General features: G+C 37.7%; 1 pseudogene; it reads left to right on the top strand.

Annotated features, from left to right (window-relative positions):
- The first annotated feature begins 625 nt into the window (after positions 1 to 625).
- On the top strand, positions 626 to 4,499 carry LOC101712355 (ribonuclease MRP subunit p24 pseudogene; annotated as a pseudogene).
- The last annotated feature ends 5,949 nt before the right edge of the window (positions 4,500 to 10,448 follow it).

The following is a 10,448-nucleotide window of genomic DNA, read 5'->3' as shown; positions in this document are numbered from 1 at the left end:
TCTAGTCTTTAATAAGTCACCTCTCTAAGGATCTGTCTCTTTATTTAAAATACAAAAAAATTTTCAGTTTCCTCCTAGCTCTCGGCTTGAAATTTTCCATACTTACATTGATAAGTCTGAATAAAATATAAATGTCTACATTGTCTGTGCCGTCAATTATTTCCAGAGATGACAGCAACAAAGAGACAAAAGTATTACTGTGATCATCTTTATTCCCAGTGTAATAAGTGACTATGGCAATGTCTCCAAGATTTAGTGTTAGATTTTCTCAGTATTCTACATGTCAAAAGTAATTATGGGGAGAGAGAAGAGAGAAGAGCGAGAGAGAGAGAATGGAATTTCATAGACTCACTGGAAAAAATCAAAGTATGTTATCTTATACATAGAATGGTGATTTCCCTGAAGTTTGAATTTTGCATTATAGAATATATTTTTACTTTTATCCAAACTCCATAACCCATGATGAAAACTGGACTTCTTTTCACCCCTAATCCATGATAGGTAGCTGGTCAAATATCTATTAAGAAATTGTTTAAACATCATATCCAAGCTTTGAGATTGTTAATAAGAAAGATCTGCTTTTTCCTATCCAGGTTTCAGTGGCAAAAAAGTAGACACTGCAGTGATGAGGCACTATCTGGAGCCTTTGGCATGAAGCTTGTAAGACAGCTGCCAGGGCCGAACCCACCATCTCCTTTGGCCCTACTCTTCGGAACACATTGTTGATTCTGGGTAAAAGTGGAGTGCGTCTCAAAGGCCAAATTGACACCTAAAATACAGAAACTTTTTCATCGAGAAGCTAGAAATCATACACACTGTTTTAAAGAAGCTAAAATTGTGTGAAAGTACAAAGATTCCAAAAATATATTGTCGATTACTTGTAAAACTTGAAACAGGACAATTAAATATCATGGGAGAAGTAGATGATTTCTATCTGCAGTGAAGAGAATCCCTACCAGTCCTACAAGTAAGTAAACTCATCCTGAAGGAACCAGAGAAAAAGACTTCAAGTCCCACCAATACAAATCATGATATATCTGGTTCCAAAGGCAAGAGCCCAGCATTGATTTTTTCAAAACACCTACCTCTGGCAGTCAACCCCATTTGCTTCTCAGAGAGTACGAACAACAACAAAAAAAAGAAATGCTTCTCTCAATTAAAAATGTTGCTTAGTCAAAGTGAACCCCCAAACAATCCAAAGATGGACTTCAGAAAGTTTTTGGGTTTTGGGGGTTGTTTTTTTTTTGTACCGGGGATGGAATTTGGGACCTTGCGCTTGCGAGGCAGGTGGCGGCACCACTGAGCTACATCCCCAGCCCCAGGAAGTTCTTATTTTCACTATGGAGGTTGGACTTTGAAAATAAGAAATGCCTATTGTAATTTCTGAAACTAGTTTGTAAAACAAATTTTAAACTGTCATTTATTCTTTGAATAAATGGAAACTAAGTTCAAGGAAAAGAAAAGATCTGACTCCAGACTTCATCAACTCTAACATCCCACTATTGTCTTCCTATGACCTACAGTACCTGGATTATAGGAAGGTACAGTCTATGAGACATTTCATAATCATCAACGACAACAAAAAATGTGTTAAGCAATAGTTATACTTGATTTTTCCATTCTAACTGAGCTATTACCAAAAATAATGTTCTGAACCTGTGCGATGAAGTTACTCAGTATCAGAACAGAAGTATCTGTGGAATGTGTAGATTTCCATACAAGGGTGAGCAAAAAGAAAGGAGTGGGGCAACATGAGATACACGACTGAGATGAGAACAATCAATTACAGGTCTACAGAAGCTGGCATGAGAAAACATCTGTGTTCTTACCAATCTGGAAAGACTTCTTGGAACTGGCAGGGCTTTTTGTTTGTTTCTTTGTTTGCTTGTTTGCTTGCTTCGCTTTGCTTTGTTAGGAAAACGTACATTGCTTGGTGAGCTGGGAGCTCAGAAAAGGCTCATAAAAATAAGTGGGATGATTAATCAGAAGGACTCTCACCTAGTGTGCTCTTAGGGAAGTCTGCTCACCCATGGGGCCCTGGATCTGTCACAAAATCTCTGGAGAACAAGATCTCAGTAGAAAACAAGAAATCTGATGCGGACTCAAGACAGTGATTTAAAAGCCCAAATTTCTGCACCCTGCAAAAGACTAACAAGAGAGAGCAGCAAATCCCAAAAACATTGGAAAGGAAGGCATTGTGAACCATACACCACCCCTTCCATAAGGCATCTTGCCACTGAACAGCTTAGAAGTTGGTATCTGAGAACAGTGACCCATTTACCTCCAGTGTCTTAATATGCTGCAACTGACCACAAACTTGGTAAGTTGAAGTTTCTGTGGGATATGATTGTGAAATACTTCACATCCCCAAATCATTGCTTCTCAACTGTTCCTCAAAAGCTTAAAAATGGCACTTAACTCTCCGAGTGATTCAACTGGCTTATAATAATTCACAAACTTCCTAAAAGGAAGTAGGAAAAATATGGAGGTGGAATCAAAATTAACCAACCAGTATTTGTGAACATGGAGAGAGATAAATAGATTGGAACTAACAGATCAGATGGAGTCTAGAGTTAACAGTGAGGTTTGGATCATTTAGATCACAAATTGCTTTTTGGATTTAGAGAGCATGTAGAGCTTCACAAGACCAAGAAAAACTGGTATGTGGACAATGAACATGGTAGATTAAAATGACAGTCAAGAGAGAAACATTCCACCTATCCCTACTAAGCCACATGTACATGGTGTTGACCGTCAATTGACTTTCTATATCTATATAACAGTTGCATTGACCAAGGAAAGGTAATGCCCAAGGATGAGTACCAGACAGGTTGTTTGGGGAAAGTGGTAACAACAGGAAGTGTGTGGGTTTGTTACCTAAGTCCCCTATAAACACTACAAAACAACATTTTTCTTTTACTGTAAGGCACATTCTGTAAGCTTGTAAGTTAATTCATTAATTCATCAGAAATTTATTTTTCCCTCATCACACATCAGGCACTATGCCAGGCCCTGAGGACACAAAAGTGAATAAATAACATAATTAATCATAATAATAGCTTCCATTATTGGGTGTCTTGTATGTGCCAGGAACTCTACTCCCATTACACAATGGAATGTGCACAATAAACTTCTAAAAGAGACGTTGTGTTCCCATATGCAGATGAAAAACTAAGATGAAGAAATGACAGGTCTAAAATGTGGTGCATCTTTCAAAGAACACCAGTGAGGGAGTGAGAGAGTGAGATAAGTGAACTAAGGTGTGCAATATTCTATGGAATTGCTAAAACAGATGACAGAAGAACAGGCAGGGTGCCAGATCAGCTAGGGAAAGGGAGAAAGGAGGATAGAGCAAGTGGAAGGAATGTAGGTGTAGGGGTGGATATGACTGTTTGTGTGTCTATGTCAGTGCCTCTGTGGCTGTGTGTATACATCCTTGAGTATGGAAGGGGGGTTGTATATCTGTGTATGTGTCTGTTTCTCTGTGTGGGTGGGTATATCTGTGTACCAACATCTGTGTGTGTCTGTGTGTGTATGTGTGTCTGTGTCTATGAGTATGAGGAGGTAGATCTGTCTGTAATGTGTGTGTGCATCTGTGTGTGTCCGGGGAAGAGAGAGCGGGCTCAGCCCACTGAAGAGAAGCCATCCTAGAAGAAAAAGGGGTAATATGATGTGTCTTTCACTCATACCACAAAGTTTCCCTCTTCCTTTCCTCACAACAAAGGTTACAAAGAGAAAGCAACAGGGCATGTGTGCAGTGTTTCAGAAATGACATGAGGCTGTGACAAGACACTCTTCATCTGCTTGAAGAAGAGGGGCATTATTTTATCGTGACAGATTAATTGATCTTCTTCAGTTAGATGTTGCCCCATGTATCTATGTGTCCAATGTGGCTATATAATAATGACAGGTTCCTAAACAAAGAAGCCAAACCATATAGGTCCAAAGAAATGCCCCAGAGTGGTCACCCATACATTTCTTTTGAAATTGTGCTTAGAACCTACCATGTATTCTTTGAATGTCCTTAATGATGAAAAATTTTCACCCACTAAATGCTAATATTTTTGTTTTTAGGTAAAAAAATTATTTTGGACCTCTCTTATGATAAAATAATCAAACTAGGTATAAATAACTGAAAATAACAATTAATTGCCAAGCACTAAGCTAAGTGATTTTTATAAATCATCTCATCTAATATAATTCTCACAACAAATTAGGTCAATTTTTTTTTCTTTTTGCAGTATTAGGCATTGAACCCAGGGAATCGCATATGCCAGGCAAGTGTTCTCTGAGGAGCTACATTCTCAGCCCTTTTTATTTTTTATTTTGATGCAAGGTCTTGCTAAGTTCTCAGTAAGCTTTATAAGGTCAATATTAATGTTCCATTTAATATTTCTTTAATCATTAAAAAATTAGTACACATCACCGGAGGGCTTTTGGAAAAATCTAAGAGTACGAAGACTATGAACTTCCTTCAGGGTGTTACCATGCAGACCTGATCACTGCTGATAATGCTAAGCTTCTCTGTCTAGTCTTTCTTCTGTAAGTCTATAAGTATGGTTTTCCCACCAAACTAATCACAGTGTGTATAAATTTATAACTTTTCACTTAAAATTCTGAATCATTTTTTGTGTCTCTAAATTTCTTCTGCAAAATCTTTTCCCAACCCTTGGCATCTCTCTGTGTGTGGCAGTAGCATGATCTACTCCATTTCAGTATTTTAATGCTGCAAAGGCACATTCTTCATAGATGTGTCTTGGTGGATTTCTATGATCATTTCCTGAGATCATTTTCTAGAATTGCTGCATCCAGGGCCTGGATAATTCTAGAGACTGTTATAATTTTGGCATTTTTTGATGAGGAAATGAAAACTCAAAGTACTTTCCAAGGTTATAAATGCAAAATGTAGCAGAGGCTGGAGAAGACCCAAGACTGTAATTTTCCCACTAATTTAAATTAATGTTGAAGGAAAATGAGAAATATCAATAAAAAAGAATTTTCACATGCAATCAAAACTACTCCTGAAATATTTTTTAAGAGTTAAAATATGCCTTAAATTTGCAGTTTCCCTAAATGATTCTTTAAAGAATCAAGTTCATTTCTGATTTTATATTTTGCTATATTCCTTTTTAAAGTGCTCACTTTACTTCAATGTTACATTCTTAGATGTCAATTCTATCCTCTATGAATTTACAATATTATTCATATTCTGGCCTAAATATTAGATTTTTGGTTAAGTTGACAAAAAAAAAAATACTCTCTTTGGCACTTGGGGACAAGCTTAGTTACAATTCTGCCAAGCATTAGCTAGGTGGGGGAGTCCACACCAGCATGCTTAGAATACCAAATGACTAATAGATAACCAGTCTTCTTTAGGTCTGGCTACATTCTGATAACTAGGGAGGGAAAAAAAACATTTACCACCCAAAGTTCTACTGGTTTGTTACACACATAAAACCTGTTTGCCTGGAAGGATGAGGGGAATGAGCAATACAAGTACAACTAGCTCTCTTCTTGCAGTTACCACCGGAATTTAGTTCAAAATGGATTTGAAAAAAACCATACTGATAGAGAAGCACACTAGAAGGGGTGAGTGGGTGTTGTGTTGAAATTGTATTTGTATTGAAACTGTGGAGCCTACAAGTATGTTCAAATTGTCTCTAATTCTTTGGCCCCAGGCTCTCTTCTCCTTGGGACAGAGGAGACAAACCAGAGAGGATTTGAAAGCTGAGGCAGTATAAGAAGTTGACTCAGCCTTTCAAAGCTTGGGTAAGGACATTCTCAACCAGCTTTCACCAGTGTTCTGTTCATTGATCAGCTGATCAGCAAACAGCCCTGCCCTGCAGTATCCCCAGATCAGTAGCCTCAACTTGTGTTTCACCAGCTTCTCAAATGCAACTTACCTTGGAAATCTGAGTTCCTGTCACCCCCTCTGATGCCTCCCATGGCACTAATAGCACCTGCATGGACAAGCACCTAAGATTCTGCTTTTCTTTCCATGTCCCTTGCTGTTGCCCTGGTGTAGGCTTCTAGCATCCTTGTTTCCAATTCTGTCTAACAATGCTTTAGCCACACAATAATCACAGGCCAGCGGCCTACTTGAAACCCTCCAATGACTTTTTGTCTCAGAAGTTCACCTCTGTGCCTTGATTCATAAGCTGAGTCCCTGCCCTTCTCTCTGCCCTCACCCTTTCTATGGGGTGCCCCTGCCTGGCCCCCCACCCCTCAGGCCTAGCTGTCTCTCCCAGAAGATTCTTGCCCCAGGCCTTAGCCTTACCATCCCACTGCCTGGAATACTCCCAATTCCCAGTCCTTCCCTGTGCTGCTGACTTTTGTGTTCAGGCCAAAGCTCCAATATTCCCTCCTCAGGAAGCTTCCCTAAGCCCTCCCTACAAGTTTCCCCATTTTATTTTCTTTATATCAGTCTTACTTGAAGACATTATCTTCTGTTTATCTATGTAATTGTTTACTGTTCAGTCTTCCTCACTAAAAAATAGGCTCTTAAAAGAAGAACATGTCTAAGCAATAATCCATACCAGCACATAAAACAGTACACAGCCCAGAGTAGCCATTTAATAAAAAATGCATCAAATAAAGGGATCAACAAATGACTGAGAGATGAGTGGCTTTATTATTATTTCTTTTTATTATTACTGTCTTAAATTCCTCAAGAAAACATGTATTTGATTCTTTTCCAAGCAGTGACACTGTATTGCATTAGGTTCAACCATACAAAACCTGCTCCAAGTTATAAATTAGGCACTTTTAATAGTTGCATCAATTCTTCAGCTATTAGTGCATTAATCCATCAGTGGCCTGAAAGAACTGACAAACTTTCTGGAGTCCCTTTCTCATGAGTTCTATCAAGTTGCTGATGATAGAATTTAGCACCCTGTGTTTTACACAATTAACTCCTGTTGTCTTCTTGGACTTTAAATTAAATGCTCTTTCCCTAAAGAATTTCTATTTGAAAAGTAATTTCTTAAGGGTATCTGACCATAATCTTATATCAAAGTACATTAATAATTGATAAAAATTCAAATTATTTATCTTGCCCCCTAGAAAAAAATGTGCCTTTGCACCAAAAACATGCAGATGATGCATACACACAGGCATATCAGTGCATGTACATAAGAACATATTAACATTAGTGGGTCCACTGTATGCAGGAGGCTTTCTGCATTATATAAGGCATCAGTGGCAAAATGGGTCAAACAGTGGGAATCCCCTCATTTTGGAAATCTTTATGGGTACAATCCTGTCTCCACATCACCTCTTTCCTAAGAGATTTAAAGTATCCTTGTAAAGAATGTGGGGCAAAATGAAGGCCCCAGCTCCTGTAGGGCACACTCCAGCAGCAACACAGGCTGGGGTTCTGGTGTCATGTTCGTGGGGACACATTCTTGTGGCTGACACAGTGTTTCTAGGTCAGCTGCTCTGAATGAAAAAGGATTTTCCATATGTGTTTTCACAATACATGTTAGGATTTGGTTACATTTTTTTTATCCAAGCTGTGAAAAGTCAATGGTAGCAATTCAATATGCTAGCAATGATCTAAACAACATGCTTACTTTGTTCACAAGAGCATTATGGGGAAACACTCCTTAAACCATTACTTTGATGCCATGTTAGTGTTTATTTCAGAGTCTATTTCCTCATACTTTCCCCCCACAGCATTGCATCCCCTTCACTTTCTTCCCCTCTTTTCAACAAAGTTGTGTCCCCAGTAGACAAAAAGAAAAGGAGCATTATCAAGAGTCAAGGAAAAGGGAGGTCTTGTGCAGGAATAGCTGGGGTAGCTCAGATGCTCTCTGAGTAACTCTCGAAAGGAGAACATTCATTTCTGCAAATCTCTAATACAAATGTGAGCAGCCAGAGGGCTTATCTTTCTCAGATTTACCTCCTTTCTCCCAGGTCATTTTGTGCTCTTAACCTGATTTCTCCGGCTGTGTCTGTAGCAGATGTTGCTTTATTGTTTGCTAACATTATGCTAACATTACACTCACAAGACAGTCTGCAGAGCCTGACTTCTGTCAACACAGTCTAGTTACAACGCAAGCTGGAGATTTTTCCCAGCCCGAGTCAGTGAGTCCCTTTAGGCAAATTGCTTAACGTCCTCATGTATAAACTGGGATCCATTATAATATATATCTCAGGTCTCCAGAGGAAAGGCCACATTCCTTGTTTCTCAAACTCTTTCCTCACAGGCACCTGTCTCTTACTTTTCAGAGAGGATAAAGTACCATTATTTTAAAATGACCCTCTTTGTTTAGTGAGGATAGGGGGTAAAAACTTTCCTAGGACCTTAGTTTTATTTTTTCAGTACTAGGGATTGAACTCACACTGAGCTACATTATCAGCCCATTTTTATTTATTAATACAGGGCCTCACTAAGTTGTCCGGGCTGACCTCAAACTTACAATCCTCTTCTACCACAGCCTCCAGAGTAGCTGGGATTACAGGTATCCACCACCATACTTGGCTAGGCTCTTTCATTCTAAATGTGTCTTTATAGTTCAAATATATGAGTCCTTCTTGAAATTTTTATGTATTTTCTCAAACTTGAAAGTGTATATACTCAAAGAAAGACTATCAAAATATAATTTTGAAGGTAAAGTACATTATCAATTTATTTTATTCCTATATATATAACTTATTTTTCTACCTGAACTATGTTTGGCCCACTGAGCAAAATGAATGAATGCTTTGCTCTTGAGTCTCTTACATTTACTTCTACAGACAATAGGAGTTGGGGAGATGCAGGAGTATATTGCAGAAGTTGAGGAGGAAAGATAAAAATGTGACTATAGCCAAGATAAGAACAAACCCAGCCCTACTTCAAAGCTTTTTCTCCCAGAGCATGGTCTTCTCTTCCCTCAGAGTAAATTCTCTTGGTCAGAACCATTCTCTGAGATTCTGATTCTTCCCAGCAGGATAATTTATGTCAGTTGTCACCTTCTTCCCAATCATATTGCTTAGGAGAACATAGCAAAAGGAAGGGAAACTTTGGGCCTGGTGGAAAAGCATTTGATTAGAAAGAAATGTCAGCAAAGCTCACTTTTCTATAAATGTTTCACACAAAAAAATGCCAAAATTTTCCATATCATTGATTCATTCTGAAATTACAATCACAAGGGAATTATTAATGTAAATCATTAAGACACTGACAGCACGTTGTGCTCAAATGAAGAGAGGAATTGAGAGGCAAATATTTGGGATATATATTGGAATATCTGGGACATCCTTTGAAAGCTTCTAAATGAATAGCAGGGAAGGACTAATCACCAAGAAAGGAATAAGTGATTGTAAGAAAGGGAAGACAAGTGGAAACTATTTTTCCAAGAGCTTAAATGCTGAAAGAAAAAAGAGAGATTGCTATTTGATTTTTTTACAGACTTTTTTGATATGTCTGTAATGATGAAAAGATTAAGTTAAATAGAGGAATCCTTTTGTTTAGGACTAGATATCATTATCTCAATAGATTGTGAATCTGTCAGGAAATGTATCTTTGCCTTTTAAAATACAAATCTGTTGTACCATTTCTGATTCTTAAGTTTGAAGAAAATTCTGAGGAATAAGTCCAGGTTAGGTGGTACAAACCTGTAATCCCAGTACCTGGGAGGCTGAAGCAGGAAAATGACAAGTTCAAGGGCAGTTTGGGCTAGACAGTGAGTTCAGGGATAGCCTGGACTACAAAGAGACCTTGTCTCAAAAAACAAACAAACAAACAAACAAATGACAATAAAAACATTCTGAATAGTTTAACTAACCTAGTTTTACTTCTTTAAATATTAACTAGAGAATATTTGTCTACCTGCTTAAACATTTTTTAAAAAATAACAGACTATATCAAAAGAAATTAAACAGGTGAAAGGTTTAAAATGTACATAAACATAAAAAGCACTTATATTCAAAATATATAAAGAACTGGCCAAAACAGACAAGAAAAAGTCAATAGTTCAATAACAGAACAGGCAAGTGAAAAGACATTTAAAGAAAAAAAAATGAATGATCAAAACACATAATCTGAAGCTCAATCTTTTTAATAACTAGAGAAATTAACACTAAGTCAACAAGATAACTTTCCATGTCTACTAAATTAGCAAGAATTTGAAAGTCTATTCCAAAGTTTGGATAAGATGTAGAGCAATGGGAACTATCACCCACTGTTGGTAGAAATGTGAACTGGTTACTGATTTTGGATAACAATTTGGCATTATCTAGTGAAGTTGCAGATGTGCATATTGCACAAGAATGTCCCTGATGGCCTAGAAAAAACTTGGCTGTCCATCAAAAGGAGAATAAGTAGGTAATTTATGGTAAATTTGTACAATTGAGGACAGTCAGCCCTGTGTATCTGCGGGTCCCATATCCATAGATGTTACCCACTGAGGACAGAAAATACTAGGAAAAAATTGTATTGAACATGTACAGACATTTTCTTATTA

This window comes from Heterocephalus glaber, unplaced genomic scaffold, assembly GCF_053883595.1.
Source record: "Heterocephalus glaber isolate CG9 unplaced genomic scaffold, H.glaber_assembly_v1.0 deba00001550, whole genome shotgun sequence".
Classification (NCBI taxonomy): Eukaryota; Metazoa; Chordata; class Mammalia; order Rodentia; family Bathyergidae; genus Heterocephalus; species Heterocephalus glaber.
The sequence above is the reverse complement of the archived record's forward strand: the minus strand, read 5'-3'. Positions and strand labels throughout refer to the sequence as shown.